This window comes from Salmo salar, chromosome 16, assembly GCF_965601325.2.
Source record: "Salmo salar chromosome 16, fSalSal1, whole genome shotgun sequence".
Classification (NCBI taxonomy): domain Eukaryota; kingdom Metazoa; phylum Chordata; class Actinopteri; order Salmoniformes; family Salmonidae; genus Salmo; species Salmo salar.
In genome coordinates, this window is record NC_138306.1 from 73,251,461 (window position 1) to 73,265,240 (window position 13,780).

The following is a 13,780-nucleotide window of genomic DNA, read 5'->3' on the forward strand; positions in this document are numbered from 1 at the left end:
CAGGGTAGCCCGGGCCTAGGAGATGCACTGGTGGCCAGAAGTGCTAAGCAGGCATACTCCTTCCTGGTTGGATGCCCACTCTAGCACGGCACTTGCGGGGGGCTGGTATCGACCGCACCGGACTGTGCGTGCGGATGGGCGAGACCTTGCGCACTTCCGCATTGCACGGTGCTCTCCACGCCAAACGCTCCCCATAATAAGCACGAGGAGTTGGCTCAGGTCTATTGCCTAACTTACCCCAACTCCCCGTGTGCCCCCCCAAAACATTTTTTGGGGCTGCCTCCTCACCTCCTGAAATGGAGGATATAATGCCTCATACCTCCGTCGTTCTGTCTTTGCTGCCTCCAATTCCTCCTTCGGTCGCCGGTACTCCCCAGCCTGCCTCCAGGGTCCCTTTCCATCTAATATTTCCTCCCATGTCCACGACTCCAAGTAGTTCTCCTGCTGCTCCTTCCTCGGCTGCTTGGTCCTTCTTTGGTGGGTGGTTCTGTCACGGGCGTCGTAAGGAGTGGACCAAAATGCAGCGGGTATATTGATCATCTTCTTATTTATTAAAGGAAAAAACACTTAAACAAAACAAACGATGAAAACAGTCCCGTAAGGTGCACAGACTATACAGGAAACAACCACCCACAAACACAAGTGAAAACAAACCCAACTAAATATGGCCTCCAGTTCGAGACAACAACAACCAGCTGCCTCTAATTGGAGGTCATTGACAAAACTAACATAGAAATAGAAAAGCTAGATAAATACATAGAAATAGATAACATAGAACATAAACCAAAAACCCCGAAACACACAAAACAAACACCCCCTGCCACGCCCTGACCAAACTACAATAACAAATAACCCCTTTTTGCTGGTCAGGACGTGACACACCTGGGGGCAGAAGGTGATCTATAGCAAGCGGCAACAGTGAGAGACTTGTTTCTGGAAAGGTATGTAGAAGCTCAAATTGTTTTGGCACAGACCTGGATATTAAGACAGAACTCTGCAGGCTTTCTCTGCAGTAGATTGCAACTCCGCCCCCTTTGGCAGTTCTATCTTGTCGGAAAATGTTATAGTTAGGGATGGAAATGTCAGGGTTTTTGGTGGTCTTCCTAAGCCAGGATTCAGACACGGCTTGGACATCCGAGTTGGCAGAGTGTGCTAAAGCAGTGAATAAAACAAACTTAGGGAGGAGGCTTCTAATGTTAACATGGATGAAACCAAGGCTTTTACGGTTGCAGAAGTCAACAAATGAGAGCGCCTGGGGAATGGGAGTGGAGCTAGGCACTGCAGGGCCTGGATTAACCTCTACATCACCAGAGGAACAGAGTTGGAGTAGGATAAGGGTACGGCTAAAGGCTATAAGAACTGGTCATCTAGTACCTTCGGAACAGAGAGTAAAAGGAGCAGGTTTCTGGGCATGGTAGAAAAGATTCAAGGCACAATGTACACACAGGTATGGTAGGATGTGAATACAGTGGAGGTAAAACTATGCATTGAGTGACGATGAGAGCGATATTGTCTCTAGAAAAATAATTTAAACCAGGTGAGGTCACCGCACGTGTGGGAGGTGGAACTAAAGGGTTAACTAAGGCATATTGAACAGGGCTAGAGGCTCTACAGTGAAATAAGGCAATAATTACTAACCAAAACAGCTATGGACAAGGCATATTGACATTAGGGAGAGGCATGCGTAGCCGAGTGATCATAGGGATCCAGTGAGTAGCTCGGCGGGCCAGAGACACAGCGATTCAGACAGCTTGCGGGCCGGGGCTAGCAAGCTAGCAGAAGGGCCTTAGAGGGACGTCTTAACAGAAGAAGTTTGTTGCCCGCTCGTGCTGTTATGTTGGCAGACCAGTCGTCATGGATCAGCAGAGCTCCGTGTGGTAAATGGGTACAGGCCAATTGGCAAAATAGGTATAGTTGCTAAAGAATTTGTCCGATGGGCCTCTTCAGCTAACAGTCCGATATGCTCTAGACAGCTAGCAGGCCGCGGCTAGCAGGCTAGCAGATGGGCATTCAGGGGACATCGCGACAGAGGAGCCAGTTGAAAAACCCGCTCGGGCGATTACGTCAATACTCCAGTCGTGATGGGTCAGCGGGGCTCCGTGTCGGCAGTAAAAGGGGTCCAGGCCAATTGGCAAAATAGATATTGTAGCCCAAGGACCTCTTCGGCTATCCGGGAGATGGGCCTAGCAAAGGCTAGCTCCAGGCTAATTGGTTCTTGCTTCGGGATAGAGACGTTAGCCAAGAGTGGCCACTCGGATAGCAGCTAGCTAGCTGCGATGATCCAGGTGAGAAGGTTCAGAGCTTGCGGTAGGAATCCGGAGATATGAAGAAAAATAAGTCCTATTTCCTCTGGTTTGAGTCGTGCTGTGCAGACTGGCGAGAGTTGTCCGGGCTAAAGGTAGCTGATGACCGCTAGCAGTGGCTAGCTGACTACTAGCTAGTAGCTAGTTAGCTGGCTAGCTGCTGTTGGGGTTACCGGGTCATACCACATTGTGTGAGGCGGATTGCAGGAGAGTATGTTGAAGTTGAGGTTAAGAAAAATATAAAGAAATATATGCAAAGATAAAAGATATACAAATATATATACACGGGACATGACAAGACGAGGACAAAAGACGTCTGACTGCTACAGCATCTTGGATACTCTGATTTAATCTTTGTTACATGTCATTTTTTGGTTCTAACGTAATGCATAATAAGCATAATCAACAAAGGGAACATCTTGGATGCACGCTGATATGTTCACTTGGCAGACTTGTTAAAAAAAAGCGCCTGAGAACAAAGTCAATATTCAGTCCACTAGGGGTCAGTGTTTCTAGATAAGAAATTCAGTAGGTCTCCCTCAATAGTAGGGTCTCCTCTCCTTGGCAGACTAATATGCTCGATAACAGTGCATTTCAGAGAGGAGATAGGATGGTTAGCTTCAACAAAGTGAGCTGCCACCTGGTAGTCAGTGTTCTTACACCTGATTGCGCTGCGGTGTTCAGCTATGCATTGTTTTAATTGTCTTTTCAATTGTCCTACGTAAACTATTCCACAGGTGATGAGATAGATTACTCCTTTTGTCTTACATGAAATGACATCGCTAACAGGGATTTTTCGACCTGTGTGTGGGTGTCTGAAGAAGGATGTTTTTCGTAGTACTGTTACACTGTGCACATGAGCCACATTTGTAATTTCCATTTTGAATGGGTGCCAAGAGTGTCTGAGTGGGCTCAAGGGGAAGGTCAGATCTCACTAGGCTGTCCCCAATATTGCAGCCACGCTATTTGACCACTTAAAGAGGTGTGCAATTTTTTGGTCTGATTGCAGAATATGCCAGTCACAGGAGGTTGGTGGCACCTTAACTGGGGAGAACAGGCTCGTGGTAATTGCTGGAGCAGAATAAGTGGAATGGTATCAAATACATCAAACATGGTTTCCATGTGTTTGATGCCATTCCATTAGTTCGTTCCAGCCATTATTATGAGCGTTCTTCCCCTCAGCAGCCTCCCCTGATGCCAGTGCTTTTTCAGGATTGCTCTCATTTTCTCTGAACACTTGGTATACTTCATGCAGAAGGTTGTTGCGTTGTTGTTCTTCTTTGGTTTAGTTTGAGCAGTTCCTGTCTTAGTGTTTGGGATATTTTCATCACTGCGTCATCAAGAGTTCGTTTTGAATTTGTCTGTAATTTTCTTAGCATTGGTGTCAAAATATGACCATTGGGCACAGATGCATTTAATCCTCCACAACTGGCCATATGATAAACCATTCTTGAGGGGAAGGGGATGCATACTGTCCGCACGTAGCAGGCTGTTGCAGTCTCTGGGTTTTGTGTATAAGTCTGTGTGTAATGCATCATTCTCTTTAATGATCCAAATCTCTTGGCTAAGACTTGAGGAGAGGACTGCATTTCTGCATTACTGCATTACTTCTTACATTTTATAAGAAATATTCATGTGTTGAAAATTGTTTGAGTAGTCAATTTACACACAGCTCTGACACACACACTTACCCCACCAGACATGCCACCAGGGGTCTTTTCACAGTCCCCAAATCCAGAACAAATTCAAGAAAGTGTATAGTATTATGTAGAGCCATTATTGCATGAAACTCCGTTCAATCTCATATTGCTCAAATGAACAGCAAACCTTGATAATTGGTGTGTATGCACTGATCTGTAGGCTACGTGTGCCTTTTAAAACATTGATGTAGTTCTGCCCTTGAGCTGTTCTAGTCTACTAATGTTCTGTATTATGTCATGTTTCATGTTCTGTGTGGACCCCTGGAAGAGTAGCTGCTGCTTTCGCAACAGTTCATGGGGATCCAAATAAAAATAAATAAAAAACTTCCTTCCCAGAGCACAAAGACGTCATCTTTGTACCTCTTCCATAGGAGGATTTTAGACAGGAGGGGGTGTGTCTCTGTTTTGTAAATGAGTGCTTCCTCAAATTGTTCCACATACAAATTCACATAGTTAGGAGCAAAGGGTGAGTCCATGGCCACACCCCAAATTTGGATGAAAAAGTCCTTGGATGGAGCATGGGTAGGGTCTCTCTGCTCGAGAGGTGTTGCCCGCAAGCCTTCCATGTGAGGGATGTTAGTGTACAAACTCTCCACATCAAAAGTGGCCAGTAGGGTGCCTTCTGGTATCCTACCTAGGCCCTCTATCAATGAGATCATGTAACTGGTGTCTTTGTCATAAGATGGGAGATTCTCAACCATTGGTTTGATGTGGTGGTCCACAAAAATGCAATTCCTTCTCCTTTGTCACATTTTTTTTCATGATAATTGAGCGATCTGATTCTAAATCTGATTCTAAGTCTTCTCAGGTTATCATAGGATTTGTGATTCTAGTTGTCTTTCAGGTCACCAACATCACTTTCAACAATCCTGCAGAAGGTTTCTATAATACTAAGTGATGGTGTAGGGGTTTACTAACATCTGTCTGAATTTACTGAACTAAAATCCACAAATAGCAGTTGAGCATAGGCGTTGGGGTTCTCCAGATGTTGCGGGATGAGATGCACTATAATGAGGATTGCATCGTCAGTGCCACATCGGAGCTCGTTTTTTCACCAAGTTCCCAGTTGACTTGAAAGCCCTGAAGTCAAACATCTGAGATTTTAGAGTTCTGATGAGGTTTCAAGAGAACTCGGAAACTCGGAACCTCTGAATAAAAAATTGCATATGTTTTTTGCATAGAACTTCCTACTGGTTGATTTTGATACGTTCCAATTCGGAAACTGGAGCTCATCTTTCTGAGTTTCCATGTCAAAAATGTCTGTGTTTCCGAGTTCCGAGTTGTCTTGAACATGGCACAAGTTCCGGGTTGTCTTGAATACATCATATACGCTATGCAAGTGACACATCATTTTCCAGGAAGAAGCCTTGTAGGCTTTATTCTATTGTAGGCTTTTTGAATGGTCTTCAGTGCAAAAACTTAATAAAAGGCATCTGGCAGAAGTAATTTCATTCACAAACACAAATACAATTTTATATATACACTATATATACAAAAGTATGTGGACCCTACTTCAAATTCGTGGATTTGGCTATTTCAGCCACACCTGTTGCTGACAGGTGCATAAAATCGAGCATACAGCCATACAATTTCCATAGACAAACTTTGGCAGAATATCCATTGTGAAGAGCTCAGTGACTTTCAACGTGGCACCGTCATAGGATGCCACCTTTCCAAGAAGTCAGTTTGTCAAATTTCTGCCCTGTTAGCGCTGCCCCTGTTAACTGTAAGTGCTGTTATTGTGGTTTGTCGAGATCGGTGTGGAAGAACTTGACTGGCCTGCACAGAGCCCTGACCTCAACCCCATCGAACACCTTTGGGATGAATTGGAACACCGACTGCGAGCCAGGCCTAATCGCTGAACATCAGTGTTCGACCTCACTAATGCTCTTGTGGCTGAGTGGAAGCAAGTACCCGCAGCAATGTTCCAACATCTAGTGGAAAGCCTTCCCAGAAGAGTGGAGGCTGTTAAAGCAGCAAAGGGGGAACAAACTCCATATGAATGCCCGTGATTTTGGAATGAGATGTTCGACGAGCAGGTATCCACATACTTTTGGTGATGTAGTGTACACACCATATACACACTCACACACATTACATTGACACGCCCACACGAAACCCACATACATTGACTACATACATACACACACACATAACACACACACGCATACCGACACAACATAAACACACACACACACACACACATACATACACTATTCACACACAAACACACACACACTTTTACAGTCATTGTTTGCTGCTGCTACTCTGTTCTTTATTCTATTCTTATTATCTATCCTGATGCCTTTAAACTTTACCCTGACTTCATATACATATCTATCTCAAATATCTCATACCACTGCACATTGATCTGGTACTGGTACTCCAATTATATAGCTCCACATTGATCTGGTACTGGTACACCTGTATATAGCTCCATATTGATCTGGTACTCCCTGTATGTAGCTCCATGTTGTTCTGGTACTGGTACTCCCTGTATATAGCTCCACATTGATCTGGTACTGGTACTTCCTGTATATAGCTCCACATTGATCTGGTACTTCCTGTATATAGCTGCACATTGATCTGGTACTGGTACTTCCTGTATATAGCTCCACATTGATCTGGTACTTCCTGTATATAGCTCCACATTGATCTGGTACTGGTACGTCCTGTATATGGCTCCATTCTCGTGTATTTTATTTAATTCCTCTTGTATTACTATTTGTATTTTAATTTTAATTTTAATTTTTTCTCTGCTTCATTGGGAAGGGCTCATAAGCAAGAATTTCACAGTAAAGTGGCCTAACCAAACGAAGCACTGATGTTACACCAGTTGTATTCGGCACATGTGACAAATAAGATTTGATTTGGGTGAATGGAAAGCGAATCAGCTAATTGGGCAGATTTGTTGCCACTCAAGACCGTTTTGCGTGGCTCATTAGGCTGCACGATGAGTCGATTGTTGACAACTAGCATTTTAGCTAGTGTTTTTTAGACTGCATATGTCAAGGTGTAGGGCATTCAAGGAGTTGGTATGATGGGAATCTGTGATGTCATCAGCTTCTCCCCTTGCTTGAGGAACAATAGAGGAGCAATAGAGAAGAAAAGAGGAAAGGCCCACCCCTCCCACTTGTGCCATGTCATGACATACCTGGACCACCTATTGAGATGTGCCTTTTGTTAAGTAAATTAGGTGTTAAATGAGGTAAAAAGGATAATGGGGTGCCACTTTAAGCTGACCCATGGTGCACTGGGCTATGGCCAATCTAATGCCTGAGAAAAGCCTTTTTTATATGGAGGCAGGGCCAGCTCGAGTGTTTTGGGGGCCAAAAGCAAGATTTGGTTAGAGGGCCCCCCACCTCATGGCAAAACATTTTAGTGGACCCCCTCTTGACGGCGGAGATACATTTTATAAGTTAATTTTCTGCAATTCAAATTTAGCAATTTTATAAAAAATATTTATTAAATGATATACATTTTGCCATGGGCAGAGATTTTTTTGTTTTGCAGGTTTACACCTAATTTCCTGCAATTCTACCCATTTATCCATGGGGGAAGAGACATTTTTTCAGTTTAAAGTTAATTTCCTACAATTCTACACATTTTGCCATGACTTATGCCATGTTTATATCACATCTGAGTGAGAATGAGTAACAAAATCAATTGGGAACTTTTGGAGGTCAGGGCCCGTGGGCATGTGCTCGGTCGGTATTTGTGCATGATCACCACAAGATAGCTGGCAAGACTAACTACCAATCAAGAAATTTCGCAACAAAACCTCCTTCACTCATGCTGCCAAACATACCCTCGTAGAACTGACTATCCTACTGATCCTTGACTCGGCAATGTCATTTACAAAATAGCCTTCAACACTCTACTCAGCAAATTGGATGCAGTCTATCACAGTGCCATCCGTTTTGTCACCAAAGCCCCATATACTACCCACCACTGCGACCTGTATGCTCTCGTTGGCTGGCCCTCGCTACATATTCGTCGCCAAACCCACTGGGTCCAGGTCATCTATAATTCTTTGCTAGGTAATGCCCCGCCTTATCACAGCTCACTGGTCACCATAGCAACACCCACCCGTAGCCTGCAATTCAGCAGGTATATTTCACTGGTCATCCCCAAAGCCAACATTTCCTTTGGCCGCCTTTCCTTCCAGTTCTCTGCTGCCAATGACTGTGTTGGGGTAGGTTCTTTGTTCCTTGTCAATCATTGGCTTATTGGTGAAATCAGCAATCAGACAATATCTTCTTTAAGTAAATCAATCAAACCTTGCAATTGCAGACAGAAGTTGACAACGGAAACACAGCACGCATGTTTCAGAGTAAGTTCTGCAAAATAAAAAAGGTCAAAGTTGCTTTAATATGCTTGCAGTCAACCCCTAGTGATGTAACTGCCTAGGTCAACACCTTCTACTCATGAGACCAAGCCCATGCATATACAGTTATACAAACCTGCAGGAGAAAACAATAGTCCAGTGTTTTCTAAGGGCTCAGCAGTAATTTTTCCATTCCCGTGTGGCTTACAGTGGTGTGTCTGACTTGTCTCTTATCTATTTACTCCCCTGCAGTGTTCTGTGTCTATGTATCCCTTTTAGCCTTGAGGCGCTTTCTCACAGACACTCTGTTTTGACTGCAATAGCTCACACATCTCTCAGACTGTTTCTTATAAGAGGCAGAGACTAGAAAATAACTGTGGAACAGTATTAAACCTTATAATGCATATATTGCTAATCTGTGGTCCAGGACCCTATAAATGTAGTGGGGGATGGCCTTATTTCCCTTACCCTTCTATTAATTCAACATAAGCATAATCAATTATTATAATACATCAATCATTTGGTGCAGTCCCTATTATGACCCCAAGGTGAACCCCATCAACTGGAACGAATTGCAAAAATCATTGATGCTGGAGACGTATATCTCCCTCACTAACTTTAAGCATCAGCTGTTAGAGCAGCTTACCGATCATTGCACCTGTACATAGCCCATCTGTAAATAGCCCACCCAACTCCCTCATCCCCATATTATTTATTTTTGCTCTTTTGCACCTCAGTATCTCTACTTGCACATCATAATCTGCACAACTATCACTCCAGTGTTAATGCTAAATTGGAATTATTTTGCCACTATGGCCTATTTATTGCCTTACCTCCCCAATCTTACTACATTTGCACACACTGTATATAGATTTTTCTATTGTGTTATTGACTGTATGTCTGTTTATTCCATGTGTAACTCTATGTTGTTGTTTTTATCGCACTGCTTTGCTTTATCTTTGCCAAGTCGCAGTTGTAAATGAGAACTTGTTCTCAACTGGCCTACCTGGTTAAATAAAGGTGAAATAAAATAAAATAAATAAAACATAGGCCTACATGTGATCCAAATTTCTAACATAAAAAATTAAATATCGTACTTGCGACAATATAGCTAATGTATTTATCCAGATGTTACTGTAATGTTGTGTCCCATGTTATAGCCTACAATTTGTCTTGTCTGTAATATTGTTTTTACCAAACAAATTCAAATTTGTTGATTGTCTATTAAGTGTGAAGAAAACTGAATACATATCGCAGGCTACACATGGGTTATTGTAGGGGATTTCTACACTGGCAATTTTAAAGGCTTAATCTGTGTCCGGGAAACAGTCCCTTAATAAGTAAGTACCCCAGACACCAGTTGTGGGGTCAATACCAAGTGCATTTGACTACTTGACATATTGATTGGCATATTGTTTACCCAATAACTTATGTGTACTGATGTACATGTATAGTCAGTTTAAAGTGAGTGTTTTGTCCTTCCTGCAGTGCTTGACTTGGGCAGGAACTCACCGGAGCTGAGTACCGGCACCTCAAATGTTCTACTGCTTGAGCTCCTGTTCCTCTTATAGAATATTAGCATAAAAGTATTGTGGAGCTCCTGTAACTAAATATAAACTAAATGAGTACCGGAACCTATTTCAGTCCAAGTCAAGCACTGACTTCATGTAATTGAATCAAATGAAAGTTCTTTGCATGCTTACTGACAAAAGCGACATAAAGGTTGAGAAGTAAAGAAATACATTGCAGACATGCAATCAATTATCATACACTAAGAATCTTTGTGGACTCCATTTAATCACATCTGTTATAATTCCATGTTGCACAATCACAAATAATAATGAGGATGGTACAAGGACAAGGGGCAGCAGGTAGCCTAGTGGTTAGAGTGTTGGGCCAGTAACTAAAAGGTTGCTAGATCGAATCCCCGAGCTGACAAGGTAAGAATCTGTTGTTCTGCCCCTGACCAAGGCAGTTAACCCACTGTTCCTAGGCCGTCATTGTAAATAAGAATTTGTTCTTAACTTACTTGCCTAGTTAAATAAATAAAACCTAAACTAATGGCAAACAGAATATATCCCATATGCTGCAAAAACACCTATATGTTCTCATTCTAGTAGCCCATTTATTTATTTAACCAGGTAGGCAAGTTGAGAACAAGTTCTCATTTACAATTGCGACCTGACCAAGATAAAGCAAAGCAGTTTGACACATACAACAACACAGAGTTACACATGGAGTAAAACAAACCTACAGTCAATATTAAAGTAGAAAAATAAGTCTATATACAAAGTGAGCAAATGAGGTGAGATAAGGAAGGTAACGGCAAAAAAGGCCATGGTGGCGAAGTAAATACAATATAGCAAGTAAAACACTGGAATGGTAGATTTTCGGTGGAAGAAAGTGCAAAGTAGAAATAAGAATAATGGGGTGCAAAGGAGCAAAATAAATAAATAAATAAATACAGTAGGGGAAGAGGTAGTTGTTTGGGGTAAATTATAGATGGGCTATGTACAGGTGCAGTAATCTGTGAGCTGCTCTGACAGCTGGTGCTTAAAGCTAGTGAGGGAGATACAGTGGGGGGGAAAAGTATTTGATCCCCTGCTGATTTTGTACGTTTGCCCACTTACAAAGAAATGATCAGTCTATAATTTTAATGGTAGGTTTATTTCAACAGTGAGAGACAGAATAACAACAACAAAAATCCAGAAAAACGCATGTCAAAAATGTTATAAAATGATTTGCATTTTAATGAGGGAAATAAGTATTTGATCACTCTGCAAAACATGACTTAGTACTTGGTGGCAAAACACTTGTTGGCAATCACAGAGGTCAGACGTTTCTTGTAGTTGGCCACCAGGTTTGCACACATCTCAGGAATGATTTTGTCCCACTCCTCTTTGCAGATCTTCTCCAAGTCATTAAGGTTTCGAGGCTGACGTTTGGCAACTCGAACCTTCAGCTCCCTCCACAGATTTTCTATGGGATTAAGGTCTGAAGACTGGCTAGGCCACTCCAAGACCTTAATGTGCTTCTTCTTGAGCCACTCCTTTGTTGCCTTGGCCGTGTGTTTTGGGCCATTGTCATGCTGGAATACCCATCCACGACCCATTTTCAATGCCCTGGCTGAGGGAAGGATGTTCTCACCCAAGATGTGACGGTACATGGCCCCGTCAAAAAAAAACACCCCCAAAGCATAATGTTTCCACCTCCATGTTTGACGGTGGAGATGGTGTTCTTGGGGTCATAGGCAGCATTCCTCTTCCTCCAAACACGGTGAGTTGAGTTGATGCCAAAGAGCTCTATTTTGGTCTCATCTGACCACAACACTTTCACCAGTTGTCCTCTGAATCATTCAGATGTTCATTGTCAAACTTCAGACGGGCATGTATATGTATTCTTGAGCAGGGGGACCTTGCGGGCGCTGCAGGATTTCAGTCCTTCACGGCGTAGTGTGTTACCGATTGTTTTCTTGGTGACTATGGTCCCAGCTGCCTTGAGATCATTGAGAAGATCCTCCCGTGTAGTTCTGGGCTGATTCCTCACCGTTCTCATGATCATTGCAACCCCACGAGGTGAGATCTTGCATGGAGCCCCAGGCCGAGGGATATTGACAGTTCTTTTGTGTTTCTTCCATTTGCGAATAATCGCACCAAATGTTGTCACCTTCTCACCAGGCTGCTTGGCGATGGTCTTGTAGCCCATTCCAGCCTTGTGTAGGTCTACAATGTTGTCCCTGACATCCTTGGAGAGCTCTTTGGTCTTTTCCATGGTGAAGAGTTTGGAATCTGATTGATAAATTGCTTCTGTGGACAGGTGTCTTTTTTACAGGTAACAAGCTGCGGTTAGGAGCACTCCCTTTAAGAGTGTGCTCCTAATCTCAGCTCATTACCTGTATAAAAGACACCTGGGAGCCAGAAGTCTTTCTGATTGAGAGGGGGTCAAATACTTATTTCCCTCATTAAAATGCAAATCAATTGATAACATTTTTGACATGCGTTTTTCTGGATATTTTTGTTGTTATTCTGTCTCTCACTGTTGAAATAAACCTACCATTAAAATTATAGACTGATCCTTTCTTTATCACTGGGCAAACATACAAAATCAGCAGGGGATCAAATACTTTTTTCCCCCACTGTAAGTGTTTCCAGTTTTAGAGATTTTTGTTCGTTCCAGTCACTGGCAGCAGAGACACAGGAAGGAGAGGCGGCCGAACGAGGAATTGGCTTTGGGGGTGACCAAACAGATATACCTGCTGGAGCGCGTGCTACAGGTGGGTGCTGCTATGGTGACCAGCGAGCTGAGATAAGGGGGACCTTTACCTAGCAGGGTCTTGTAGATGACCTGGAGCCAGTGGGTTTGGCGACGAGTATGAAGCGAGGGCCAGCCAACGAGAGCGTACAGGTCGCAGTGGTGGGTAGTTTATGGGGCTTTGGTGACAAAACGGATGGCACTGTGATAGACTGCATCCAATTTATTGAGTAGGGTATTGGAGGCTATTTTGTAAATGACGTCGCTGAAGTCGGGGATCGGTAGGATGGTCAGTTTTACGAGGGTATGTTTGGCAGCATGAGTGAAAGATGCTTTGTTGCGAAATAGGAAGCCAATTCTAGATTTAACTTTGGATTGGAGATGTTTGATGTGAGTCTGGAAGGAGAGTTTACAGTCTAACCAGACACCTAGGTATTTGTAGTTGTCCACATATTCTAAGTCAGAACCGTCCAGAGTAGTGATGCTGGACGGGCGGGCAGGTGCAGGCAGCGATCGGTTGAAGAGCATGCATTTTGTTTTACTTGTATTTAAGAGCAGTTGGAGGCCACGGAAGGAGAGTTGTATGCCATTGAAGCTCGTCTGGAGGGTAGTTAACACAGTGTCCAAAGAAGAGCCAGAAGTATACAGAATGGTGTCGTCTGCGTAGAGGTGGATCAGAGATTCACCAGCAGCAAGCGCGACATCATTGATGTATACAGAGAAAAGAGTCGGCCCAAGAATTTAACCCTGTAGAACCCCATAGAGACTGCCAGAGGCCCGGACAACAGGCCCTCCAATTTGACACACTGAACTCTATCAGAGAAGTAGTTGGTGAACCAGGCGAGGCAATCATTTGAGAAACCAAGGCTATTGAGTCTGCCGATGAGGATGTGGTGATTGACAAAGTCGAAAGCCTTGGCCAGGTCAATGAATACGGCTACAAAGTATTGTTTCTTATCGATGGCGATTAAGATATCGTTTAGGACCTTGAGTGTGGCTGAGGTGCACCCATGACCAGCTCTGAAACCAGATTGCATAGCGGAGAAGGTGCGGTGGGATTCGAAATGGCCGGTAATCTGTTTGTTGACTTGGCTTTCGAAGACTTTAGAAAGGCAGGGTAGGATAGATATAGGTCTGTAGCAGTTTGGGTCAAGAGTGTCCCCCCCTTTGAAGAGGGGGATGACCGCAGCTGCTTTCCA